Raw genomic sequence first — 13667 nt, forward strand, 5'->3', positions numbered from 1 at the left:
GAAAGCAAGAAAACATGACCTTGTCAAGAGGGGAAATAGTCGATAAAACCAAACCCAGGTATGGCCAAGATGTTAGAGCTATCAGATCCGGACTTTCAGAAAACCACGACAAATGTGTTAATGGACCCAGTTGAACAGGTGGACAACATAAATAAACAGATGGAGTGTTTTAGCAGAGACATGGAAACTATAACAAAGAGCCAAAGGAAAACACTAGACTTTTCTAAAAACACCGTATGATCAGAGATGAAGAATACTTCAGTGGGTTTACCAGCAGACTGAACACAGCTAAGGAAGGAATCAGTAAACTTGAATACAAATCAACAGAAATTACAGTGAAACACAAAGAAAATATGAGAGAGAGAGAGAAAAAAAAAAAAGGAACAGAGCACTGAGATCTGTGAGTCAATGTCAAAGGGCCTAACTTACAGATAATTGTGGTCCCGGAAAAAGAAGAGAGAGAATGGGGCAAAATTCCTACTTGAAGTTTTCAAAATTGATAAAAGACATCAATCCACAGATCCAAGGAGCTCAGATACACACAAAGAAAGATAAAGATTCCAGAACAACAAACACAAGGAAAACCACACTGAGACACTTCAAAATCAAACTGCTAAAAATCAAACACAAAGGGAACTCTTGAAAGCAACCAGAGGACAAGATACGTTACCTAAAATTATACAAATGACAGCTAACTTCTCATCAAAAACCCCAGAAACCAGAAGACAAAAAGATAAATGCTGGGTCAAAAGGTAACAGTAACTGTAGTTTTATTGAATATTGCCAAAATCCCCTCTAAGATGATTGTACAAACTTGAAATCCTACCAGCAATGTAAGGGACCGCCTATTTCTTCACAGCTTTGCCAAAAGAGTGTGTTGTTATACTTTTTCCACAATGATAAGTGAGAAATAGGATCTCAATGTAGTTTTAATTTGATTTCTTTTATTATAAGCAAGGTCAAACATCTTTTTACATATGGAAAGGTCATTATTTTTTTTTGATGAATTGCCTTTTCATAGCTTTTGTTCACATCTTTTGCCCATCACTTTAAAAAGAGTTTTTAATATCTTAAGCATATTGGACATTTTTTTTTCTGCTTTTTCTTCCCAAATCCGCCCAGTACATAGTTGTATATATTTTTTAGTTGTGGATCCTTCTGGTTGTGGCTGGCGTGTGGGACGCCACCTCAACATGGCCTGATGAGTGGCACCATGTCCACGCCCAGGATCCCAACTGGCGAAACCCTGGGCTGCTGAAGCAGAGTGTGCCAGGTTAACCACTTGGCCATGGGGTCAGCCCCTGGACTTTTAACTATAACATACATATCCCAGCTTGTCATCCTGACTGTGACTTTGTTTATGGTATTTTTGTCCTGAATATGGTTTTTATTTTTTTATTTTTTTGAGGAAGATTAGCCCTGAGCTAATATCTGCTGCCAATCCTCCTTTTTTTGCTGAGGAAGACTGGCCCTGAGCTAACATCCATGCCCATCTTCCTCTACTTTATATGTGGGACACCTACCACAGCATGGCTTGATGAGTGGTGCCATGTCCACACCCGGGATCCGAACCGGTGAACCCTGGGCCACCAAAGCAGAACGTGAGAACTTAACCGCTGCACCACCAGGCCAGCCCCTGGTTTTTATCTTTATGTACTCAAACATGTCAGTTTTTCTTCACTGCATCTGGACTTTCAGTCATAGTTAGAAAGCTCTTCTTCTCACTCAAGATAAAGATGAATTCACATTTTCTGCCGGTATTTGTATGGTTTCATTTTATACATTAGATCACTGATCCATTTGGAGTTTATTCTCCTATGTGATATGAAGTATAGATCTAACTTAATCTTTTCCCAAATGGCCAACCTTTGTCCTAGCGCCATTAGTTAGAATTCCATCTTGGTCGCAGTGATTTGAAATGACACCTTTACTACATATTAAGGTTTCACATGAGCTTAAGTTTATTTCTACACTTTCTATTCTATTTCACTGGTGTGCCTGTATATTCATGGGCTAATTTATAGTCTTTATAATATGTTTTCACTGCGGGAGGGCTAGTGGGCTAGTCCCCTCTCGTAATTGTTCTTTTTTAGGTTTCTCTAACTCTTCTTACATATGCAGCTTTTTTTTTTCCCCAATTTTTTTTTTTTTTTGGTGAGGAAGATTGACCCTGAGCTAACATCTGTTACCAATCTTCCTCTTTTTTTTTTTCTCCCCAAAGCCCTACTCTGTAGTTGTATATCCTCATTGTAGGTCATTCTAGTTCTTCTATGTGGGACGCTGCCACAGTATGGCTTGATGAGCGGTGTGTAGGTCCTCACCCAGGATCCGAACTGGCAAACTGGGCCACTGAGCAGAGTGCATGAATTAAGCACTTGGCTCTGGGGCCGGCCCCCAACATAAGAAGTTAAGTCTCAGTTTGTCTAGCTTCGTGAAAAAGTTGAATTTGAGGGTAGGAAGATTAACTTAAATTTATAAATAAATTTAGGGAAAACTGGCATCTTCCTGATGCTGGAGTTCTCCAAATATAAGAGACGTCCTTTCTTTTATCAAAATTAATTTTGTCGCTTTTAAGACAGTTTTAAAGTTTTCCTCCTACAGATTTGTTCATTTCTGATTAAATGTACTCCTAATATTTTGTCTTTGTTGCTATTATAATTAGGATTTTCTTTGTCCTTATATCTCTAGTAGGTTACTGTTTGTATAAATGAAGGCTATTGATTTCCACGTGTTAATTTCTATTCTTTTGCTCTATTCAATTGTCTGAGTTAATTTTATTATAGATTCTCTAAGGTTTTCCAGGTATACCATGATGTCATCTGCAAATAGCTAACAAACTTTTTTGTGGAAATTGTCAAGTTGATTATAACATTCATATGAAAACACAGTGAACCTAGAAGACAAAAGCAAAGAGCACAACCACTGTGGTGGACTTACCCTGCCTGATTTCAGGTTTCACTGCAAACCACCGGGCTTATGATAGTGTGGCATTGCTGTGAGGACAGACAAACAGACCAACGGAACAGAACAGATAGCCTGGAAATGGACCCACACATGTATGGTCAACTGGATTTTAACTTTACTTAAGTTAAGGATCTGGAGATGAGCTCACCCTGGATTATTCAGGTACGCTCTAAATCCATGAGAAATGTCCTTCGTAGAGCCAGAAGAGGAGGGAGCCAGAGCGCCGGCCCCAGCGCCCGGCGAGCAGGGCCCGGCCACACCCCGACTGCAGACTTCCCACCGCCAGAACTCGAGGGAAGACGGTTCTGCTGTTTGTGGTTATTTTTCACAGCAGCCACAGGAAACGAATAGAGGCGTAAAACATAAATGTGAAAAACAACTATTGCAGGACCAGTGAACGCACGGGTTGTTATTTTTGTCACTGAAGTTCCCCGCCCGGGACACAGCCCTGGCCTTTTTCTGGAGAAAAAGAGGGAAAGGCGAGTGGATGTGAAGCCTGAGGGAGGGACGTGCCTGCCGCCCGAGCTGGGAGAGGTTTCAAACACGAGCAACGGCTTGTGTGGGGATCTCTTTATTTCCCAAATTCCTCGTCGGGAAGGAACACTTTCTTTTGAATCAAACTGTGATATTTTCTAGCGGCAGTGCTATAGAGCAGCAGGTGCATGGACCCTCGACCCCGGCGGGTCTGAGGGCAGGTGACCGCTCCAGCCTCGGCTCGGGGACCCCGTGCGCTCCCTGATCCTGTCAGAGCACAGAGACTCCTGACCGGAGTCTGAGGAAGAAACCCTTGCTCTCCTCCTCCGGATCCAGGCGTGAGGAGAAGCAGTGTTGAGAGCGGCTGGTTCACGTGCTGACTCTGAAGGCACGTCTAGTCTTAGAATGGAGCCACCAGAGAAACTGAAACTGAGGCTGGGAGGGAAGTGAGGCATGGTTCCGAGTTTTTTTTTTAAAGATTGGCCCCGAGCTAACAACTGTTGCCAATCTTTTTTTCTTCTTCTTCTTCTTTTTCTCCCCAAAGCCCCCAGTACATAGTTGTATATTTTGGTTGTGAGTTCTTCTAGTTGTGGCATGTGGGACACCACCTCAGTGTGGCCTGATGAGCTGTGCTAGGTCGGCGCCCGGCATCCGAACCAGTGAAACCCTGGGCCGCTGAAGCGGAGTGTGAACTTAGCCACTTGGCCATGGGTGGGCCCTGGTTCCAATTTAAGATTTCAAATTCAGCTCTCCTGTGTCCCCCAGACTTTTCACTTGTAAGACTCAATAAATTACATTTTGTCCAAGACACTAAAATCCAAAAAGTTCTAAATTCATCCATATATATGAATGAGATACCCGTACGAGGCACTTGGTATATTGTCTGGCACAGAGTAACTCCTCAATCTATGTTAAAACACTACTACTCCCACCCCATTATTGTTATTATTACTCTGACTGCAAATTGAAGGAGTAGCTGAAAAAGTGACTGAGCATTTAACTTAAAAGGAATTAATCAAAATAATTAATAACAACAGTAGAGGTTTAAAGGACTGGTCCCGTGTCCAGAGGTGAGCCATTCTCCAGGGCGAACACAGGAAAGTGGTGCTGGTGATTCGACAGAGATCCTGTGGGGGGGGGGGGGGCACTGTCTCCCCAGGGGGCAATTGCCCTGCACTGCTGTTTCAGAGACTGAAGGGATGGGAATGGGTGGCGGGTTTCCTGACAGAACACGATCAGGAAAAGACTGTCGCCATCCTAAAAGCATTGACTTTTCAGGGAGAGAGAGGACGAGGGGAGAGGAGAGAGAAGGACATGGAGAAAGAATGGGGAGGGAAAGAGCAGAGAGAGCGCGCCCACGAGAACAGCTCCTTTCATGGGCCAATGATGAGCAGGAGTCATGACCAATGAGTATAATTGTGTGAACTTTAAGGTCCAATGAGAAACTTAAAGAAAAAATGAGCCATAACAAAAGCTGAAAAAGTGTATTGTCCTGGAACACTAAGAAAAGTGGGCGGCTTGGATTTTGTTGAGTTTAGTGGGCTAAATAAATCCATTAGCCATAGGGTGATTTAAACTCTATTTTAAAGGGATGTCTGAGAGTAGGCAGAAGGAAGATAAAATCTCTTTCTTGTGAGTAATAAAGGCACTCATAAAGGAATCCTCCAGGCTCAGGACAGGTGGCCCAGGACAGAAATAGGCTCAGACACGCAGCAGAGGATCAGCGGAAAAAGGAACCCAGGCTGGACCAGAAATGGGTCGATTCTCTTCATTAGGGCTGAGGGCTTTCACCAGCTCCTTCCTGAGGGACCCACTGTACGCCTTTGCTGTTAGCTGTCATTATGTTGAATATCCCAGTCTGATGGCACCTGGAGAGGGGGCCTCTGGGAGGTATCTGGGTTAGAGGACATCACGAGAACGAGGCCCAGGATAGGAGAAGAGGCAACCCAGAGCTCGCTCTCGCTCTCTGCCGCATGAGGACACAGGGAGAAGGTGCCCGTCTGCAAGCCAGGAAGAGAGCTCTCGCCTGGAACCAAATCACCGATGGCCTTGATCTTGGACTTCTCGGCCTCCAGAACCGTGAGAAAATAGATTCTCTGCTGTTTAAGCCACCAGTCTATGATATTTTGTTACGGCGGCCCGAGCTGACGAAGACACCCCTACATCTGTTTACTCTTCCTGGAGTGTGAGCTCATTTGTTTCAACCAAGTCTCATCGTCATCAGTGCAAACTAAAGAGCCCCTCCAGGTGTTTTTACATTTATGTGGATGGAGGGCACCCCGAGTATTGCAGCCTGTGAGATCAAAGTGGGGAAGCAGCACCCCTCCGTGATGCGGCGTTAGTGAGGGCTGTTTCTGCCTGGGAACGCTGCCGTTTGAACAAGTGAATGAGGATGAAATAGACAGGCCAGCTGCTCTGCAGAATTCGACTAGGTTTGCCGCCTGTGAAGGCAGAGCACCTTTTTGGCTGCAATCTTCTTAGTGGCTCGCTGCCTCCACCTTCTGGAGACTTGGAGTCATAACAGGGCTGTTGGCTAGGTACTCTGCTTTATAATTCCTTATCAGCGCTCCCGTTACTGACACTGGGATAAAAACAACTAAAGTCCTACTGTGTCAAGATCGTGTAGCTTGAAGACTTAAAAAATTCCACGTTCTTTTTAGTATCACTGTTTTTTCTTATATCTAGGAAAACAGAGAACTGGCCGCCTAGAGTCTCTGCCTGCTCGCACAGCTTGTTCAGCTTAGAATAGGCATTTTGCGATCAAGAGTCCATTGCATTTTTAACTGAGGATCAGGTCAAAAGGCACCCTCTTTCTTGTAGTTACACAGGACGTAGATATTTATTAGTACAAGCCCTGTGTCTTCTAAATACTTTCACAACAATGTGCCACCCGTTCACAATAAAAACTCTCAGTAGACCAACAGAAGGAGAGAACTTCCTTTATGTGAGAAAGTCTACTTACAAAAAACCTACAGCAAACACCATTCTTAACTGTGAAATGTTGAAAGCTTTTGCTCTGAGTCCAGGAGCGAGCAGAGGACGCCTCCTTCTGTTAGCGCTGCTGAGTTAACTGACGCAGACACAGTCAAAAGTTAGCATAAGGGAAGCCATCTTATAGAAGCAAGCCATGTTGGAATACGAATAACGCTGACTCACAGCCCCTTTTACTCTTTGCTTTAGTTTGCCTAGATAAGGAAGGGGATGCGTAGGCTCTGCAGATGTTATGGCCCCTCCCAGATGTGATAAGATGATAACGTTGTTCTTCTGAGTTCTCTAGGAATGTGATGGCCTCCGCGCGCAGACAGAGATTCTGTGCTGATATCCATGACAACTGAAAGATATGCAACTCCCAGTCGGCAACACCAGGGGGTCAAGATTTCCTAACGCACTCCCCTATAATCCACTGGCCTATATAACTGCTTCAAGATTCTGTGCCCCGCTGAAGATGGTTCTTTTGGACATTAGTCAGCCATCTTCCCCTTTGCTAATAAGCTGTAATAAAAAAACCCTTTCTCTCCTACCTCCTTGCCTCTTGACTATTGGCTTGTCTTGCAGCAGGCAGACGACCCCCCTCGTGTGGTAACACGGCCACTACCTTCTAATCAACGTAGTACTGGAGGTCTTAGTCTGTGCAGAGGCAAGAAAATGGAAAAAAAGTTACAAGTACTGAAAAAGAATAAATAAAACTCATCCTTCACAGATTATCTGATTGTACACATAGAAAAAAATTTTGTTACAGATAAATTATTAAACTAGTAAGAGAGTTTAGAGAGATTGCTGACACAAGATAAATTTTAAAAATCAATTATGTCTATTTACCAGCAACTAATGATTAGAAAATAAAATCTCAAAAAGAAACCATTTATAGTAATATCAAGAAACATCAAATACCTAACAACAACTCTGAAGAAAATGTGCAAGACCTCTAGTTAGAAAACTCTAAAATATTGTCGAGAGAAATTATTAAAGAAGATTTAAGCAAATGAGGTGATATCCCACTTCTGTGGATCCGAAGATTTGATATTATAATTGGATCGATTCTCCTCAAATTTATCTCCAGATTCAATGCAAACCAACCCAAACAAAATTCCCACAGATTTTTTTAAATGAAATTGTTTCTAAAGTTTCTATGGAGATGCAAATGTCCGAGACCCACTTGAAGAACAAAGGAAGACATGCTCCACCTGAATATCGTCACCATGTGGTTTTGGCTCAAGGATAGACAAATTGACTGTGGGACACGGTGGAGAACCAAACAGACCAGGAGATAAAAGGCACATTGGATTTATGACAAGCATTGGTGCTGCAGAGAAGTCGCTACAGGACAGCTTTTCACAAACAGTGCGGGGATGACTGGTTATCCAGAAGAGGGCATATTAAATTAGAGGGCCAACAAGAGTTCCCAGTGTGAGATGCATGGACTGCACGTTTGTGTCCCCCTCCAAAACCGTAGGTTGAAGCCCTGTCCCCCGTGTGAGGGTATTTGGAGGCGAGCCTTTGGGAAGCCATTAGGGGTAGAGGAGGCCATGAGGTGGGGCTCCCATGATGAGACTGGTGTCCAGAGCTCTTGCTCTCTCTCTGCCATGTGAGGACACAGTGAGAAGATGACCATTTGCAAGCCAGGAAGAGGGCGCTCACCAGGAACCCAGTGCCAGCACCTTGACCTTGGGCTTCCCAGCTTCCAGAATTGTGAGAAATCAGTATCTGTTGTGTCAGCCACCCAGTCCAGGTATTTCGTTAGGGCAGCCTGAGCTGGCTAAGACAAGGACACACTTGAGAAAGATAAAGATCTTCAGAGACGATGTAGGATATCTTCATGACCTCAGGGCTGGGAAAGTTTTTAAGTAGGATACACAAAAGAACAACCATAAAGGAATAGATTGATAACTTGAACTATATTAAAATTAAGAACTTTCCTTCATCGAAAGACACCATTAAGAGGCTGGCCCGGTGGCGCCTCGGTTAACTTCGTGTGCTCCACTTCAGCAGCCTGGGGTTCACGGGTTTGGATCCCAAGTGTGGATCTACGCACCACTTGTCAAGCCATGCTGTGGCAGGTGTCCCACATACAAAGTAGAGGAAGATGGGCACAGATGTTAGCTCAGGGCTAATCTTCCTAAAAAAAAAGAGAGAGACACCACTGAGAGGGTGAAAATGTAAGCCTAAAATTGGAGAAGTGTTTGCAATATCCACAAGCAATAAGAAATTTCATGCAGACTATGTTAAGAACTCCTCCCAATCAGTAACAAAAAGACAAAACCCAAAAGGGAAATGAGCAAGAGATATGCATATCTAAATGGCCAATAATAATTGAAAAAGTGCTCAATCGCATTAGTAATCCAGGAAATGCAATGAAGTACCACTCCATGCCACTGGAACACTAAAGTTAAAAAGTCCAAGAAGACCAATTTGAGGTGGAAATGTGGAGAAACAGGAGCGCTCGTCACTGTTAGTTAGAGGGTAAATTGCTACATTTATCTTAGGAAACACCTTGGCATTGCCAACTAAATTTGAACATTTGCATTCCTGTCATCAAGCAATTCCACTCTGAGGCTATAAAACGTATGTGAGTGGATCCCAAGACGTGTGCAAGAGTGTGTGCAGCAGTAATATTCTAACAGTGCAAACTGGGAACAACACACGTGTCCATCAATAGCAGAAGCAATACATACATGATGGCATATTCACGCAGCGGGATACACAAATACGCAAATAAAACGTGGAATCTTAAGAAGGGACTGTTGATGCAAAAAACCAGGCAGGAAAGAATACACACTGTACAATTCCATTTATACTTGCTGTAAAAAGACAGCAAAACAGCAGTGCAGAGAGATTAGGGATGGCATGCTTAGGTTAAAAGCATAAAGACAGCAAAAAAAAACCTGCTTGCATTCAGGTAGGACCAGTGGTCGCCTTCGAGGGGGGAGGAATCTGTGCTTTGGAAACGGCAGGCAGAGGCTTCCTGGGGTCTGGAAATGTCCTCTCTGACCTGGGAGATATTTACATGGGTGTTAGATTTTAAATAATTCCTTAAACTGTAATTTATATTTTACCTATATTTCTGCATGTGTGTTCCACGTCACAATACAAAAAGTTGAAACTATATTTTCTTTTAAAATCCTAGGCAAGACAATCAGGTAAGTGTACTTTACCGAAGTGAAGGATCTTTGCAAAAACACTTGACAAACTCAGACACTATCTCCAGGCCTGGCCCAACAGCACAGTCTTCCTTTTGCCGTCGTAATGTGAGTAACAGCGGAGGCGATGATAATCACAATAGCTTGTCTTTATGTCAAGCGCTATTGTAAATGCTTTCCACGTCCTGCTTCACTCAGTTCTTATCCGCTCTGGGAGGTGGGCAGTGTTGTTACACCCGTTTTACAGACGAGAGCACAGACACACAAGTTAGCAGACAGCTCAGCAGCAGCACAGCCAGAGCTCCAGATCCTGCATCTTCACCTCGACATGGTAGCATCAGCCTCCTGTTGCTCCTGCACCCTACAGTTTGTCACGTGTCCCTGCCAGTTTGATTCCAGCTTTGGAGATCTTTCAGATTTGCAGCATGAAGGACAGAGTAGGCTCTGAGGTCACTCTGTTGGGCTGCTTCTGTTCCATTTAGGTCTGAGTTACTGTCCCAGATAGAGTGATGTCTGCCGGTGAGAATAAAAAGCAAGAGGCTTTTCACGTCCTGATAAGATCATTCCCGGGCCAGGAGAGAACTGACCAGGTACCATGTGGAAGCCTTAGGTTTAAGTTCCTCGTGAGCAAAGCTCGGATTTTCCTTTGAGGTGAAATGTGTTGTATCTTAATTACTCCGTAATGAGGTTCACTTTCTTTGTGGATTTTTAAAAATTGCTTTTGCAGGGAATTCTGAAAATGTTTAGAATTGTGCTAGATGTCATGAAGCAGGCCTTTGCCTCTCTGAAATAAGATTTAACATTTACATTAATTAAAAATGTTTTTAGTTAGGCTGCAGAAAGTCTTAACAAGATATACATTTGTGAGAAGGTATGAAAACGGAGGGATAAATGAAGTGGTACAATGCCACAACCTACAATCAATAAATATTAACTACAGGGGCCGGCCCGGTGGCGCAGTGGTTAAGCGTGTACGTTCCGCTTCGGCAGCCCGGGGTTCACCAGTTTGGATCCCAGGTGCAGACATGGCACCGCTTGGCAAGCCATGCTGTGGTAGGCGTCCCACATATAAAGTAGAGGAAGATGGGCATGGACGTTAGCTCAGGGCCAGTCTTCCTCAGCAAAAAGAGGAGGATTGGCAGCATTTACCTCAGGGCTAATCTTCCTCAAAAAAATTAAAAATAAATAAATAAATATTAACTATGTGGTATCAAGGAGTTTAATAAATTGAGGTGGAAGAAGGAGGAGGAGGAGGAGGGGAAGGGGGACGACCAGGCCTGGCTTTTGGCGCTCTGGGTCCTATTAACGACGAGAACAAAATTGCGCTTGTGTGAGAGCCTCACAGGGCCTGTGAACAGTGCAGACCTGGTCTTTGAAACACATGGACGTTTACACAGCACGTGACTCGACGCAGCCAGTATTACCTGACGCGATTGTGGAGCTTGGCTGTTTTTCATTTAGGCTAAAGCTTGAGTAACCCATTGAGCCCATTTATATTCTTTTCTTCTCCGTCTGCCCTTTGTTACACATCTCCTGAGAGGATAAACCCCAGTGTGGAAGGAGCTGTGACAAGGGCACACAGTACTTAGTAAAGATTATACGCTGCGTTCAGAAAAGGCCCAGCGTTAACATGAAGGTTAGAAAGGATTTCTTTGCTGGCTTTTCCTCTAATCCCATTTCCCGTGACCTTGAATAGGATTAGGTCTGGAGGGAGGGATGGACGGAGGTGTCGGATAGAGGGGGAGAGCGGGGCAGTGAACAGCGTGTGCCAGTATTTTCCAGAATCACTCTGTCAGCCTGCAGCGAGGAGAGCTGCAATGTTAACCGTCATTACGTTGGTGGAACTTTCTAGTACACGTCCAGACACTCTCCCTGATGGAAGGGGAGCCAAGTTTTACTTCATTCCTATTTTGTGCCATGTACTTTGTTATATTAGACGAAAATCTTCTAAACTATTCCCTTTAAACATCTCTGGTTTTAGAGTTTAGAAGAAACATTTTCACTCTTTCATTGCCGTGTTTCTTGTACTTTGGGTCCCTGCGCAGAACAGTTGAATGACAGCATGTAGTAGAAAAAGAATAACATTAGGAATGAGATGCACAGAGATTCCAACCCTGGTCCTGGCTTTTACCAAATGTGAGACTTGGGTCAGTTCGTTAACTTTTCCTGAGCCTCCATTTCTCCAGCTGCAAAATGGCAAATGGCTCTCCTGTTGCCTGTCTGGCAAGAATGTTGTAAGAATTCAGTGAGAAATGCAAACGAACAGCTGAGAGCCTGGCTGGGGTAGGGACCACGCTGAACGTTCACCTGGAAGCTTTGATTATTTTTATTTTCCTATTCAATGAGGAATTTATATATGCAGTGAGGACTAAACTCTGATCCATTCCTCCTTTCTAATTTTAAGACCATCTATCCTATTGGCAGGTCAAAGAAGGGCTAGGAAGCCCAATCAAAGATGCACACATGTCTCGTTTGTAGGCTTCTGAGGACAGGAAAAAAAAGAGGAAATGAAAAGAAAACTGAAGATGAGGATGAATTCTCCTCAGTTTTTTCTTTTTCTTTTTTCAAGATAATTCAATTTGACTTTTATTTATCATTATCATTAGGTTTTGCCTTTGAATACTGATGTTTTTAGCCATTAACTTTTCTATCAAGATTTTTTCAGATACTGAGTCCTTTTGAGGGACAGCAGTATGTTTTTTGACCTAAGTTTTGTTTTTTGGGTTTTTTCCCCCAAATACCTATCTTGAGAAACAAGGAAGAAAACAGTGCCGGAATGGCCAAATTAGAAAATGCATTGTACATAACACACAAGCAGCATCTGGAGGCCCCGTGGAGCTCAACCTTTTATCGGAAGGTGATTGTGTTTAAGGATCCCTGTTGTTTGCAGGCACTGGGATATATCTTAAGGTTAAGATAGCATCAGCCACGTTTTAATTAAGCAAGTGCCCAGCATGGGTGTGGAGTGTCTGATCAGGCCGTCGGGGACCGTGACGTCTACCAGATCCAGGCATGGGTTTTGGCCCCCAGAGAGTGGCTCCCTGACGGCGTGGCTGCAGCCGCTTGCCTGCAAACAGCCCGTCACCACGGAGGTTTCTTTCTCCCTGAGAATGTTTGCCAATGGAGCAGTATTTTATTGAGTCCATAACTCATTACAAAATCCGTCTCATCATCAGTTTCTAAGGAAAGTGGGAAAGGAAAGTTTGCGCAGTCTGTCTCTCCAGCGGGCCTCCCAACGCTCTAGCCATGTCCCCTGGGCGGTTTGAATTCCAGATAAGCTGAGGAGCTACGTCTCCATGGGAACAGCATGGAGAGAACAAAAGGGGGAATGAAGTTAATATTTATAGCCCAGGGCTGTCGGTTTTGTGTGCTGGCTTTATCCTAGGGCTGCAGTGAGGAGGGGAGCACCTGAGATCCCGAATCTGTGGTCTCTCTCCCCTGCCCACCCATCCCTCACACGTCAAGCACAAAGAGTGAGCACCCGCCATAGAGTTTATTCCCGTGACTCTCCTTGGGCTGCATTTGGCAGATGGAACGCGGGCTTTGGAGCCAAGGTGACGTGGGTTCAAACCCAGCTCTGGCACTAACCTCAGTGTCCTCATCTCTAAAATAGGAGACATGACGCTTACATCTACTGGCCGTTGGGAGGACTCCAAATGATGCTCAGAACGTCCCCGAGACGGCACAGAGTGGGCCCTTAACAAATAGTAGCTGTTACTCATGTTACCGTTGACCCTCTGCTCACTTAAATGGTTCTAGTCACATTTTGATTAACAGAGAAATAAAGTCGGGATAAGGAACCAAAGAAAAAGCATATTCTTTAGCAGAGCTCAGTGTTATCTGTAGAGCTTATATCTCGAAGGGGAAGAAAATATTTTATAATTAAACATCTGGATTCCTCAGGCCTAAGAAGCATAAATAATGGCCTTCAGGTCTTATCAGCTCGATGTATGTCTTAAAAACATCTTGTCCCGTTGCCTGTGATTTCTCTATTTCACTGTTATTTCCAGGCTGTCAGCCCTGAGAGCCAGACACAGAGGACACACCCACCTGCATACAAAAGCCTGTGCAAAGCCTATTTGTTTTGTCATG

General features: G+C 44.0%; 1 long non-coding RNA gene across 1 annotated transcript; it reads right to left on the reverse strand.

Moving 5' to 3' along the window:
- Positions 1–6361: 6361 nt before the first annotated feature.
- LOC138916015 (uncharacterized) lies at positions 6362–11890 on the reverse strand. Its single transcript, XR_011422645.1, has 2 exons — positions 9321–11890; positions 6362–8554 (listed from the first exon to the last, which is right to left on the reverse strand). It is a non-coding gene; the product is annotated as an uncharacterized lncRNA (long non-coding RNA).
- Between the last annotated feature and the right edge of the window lie 1777 nt (positions 11891–13667).

This window comes from Equus caballus, chromosome 10 (genome assembly GCF_041296265.1).
Source record: "Equus caballus isolate H_3958 breed thoroughbred chromosome 10, TB-T2T, whole genome shotgun sequence".
NCBI classification, from domain to species: Eukaryota; Metazoa; Chordata; class Mammalia; order Perissodactyla; family Equidae; genus Equus; species Equus caballus.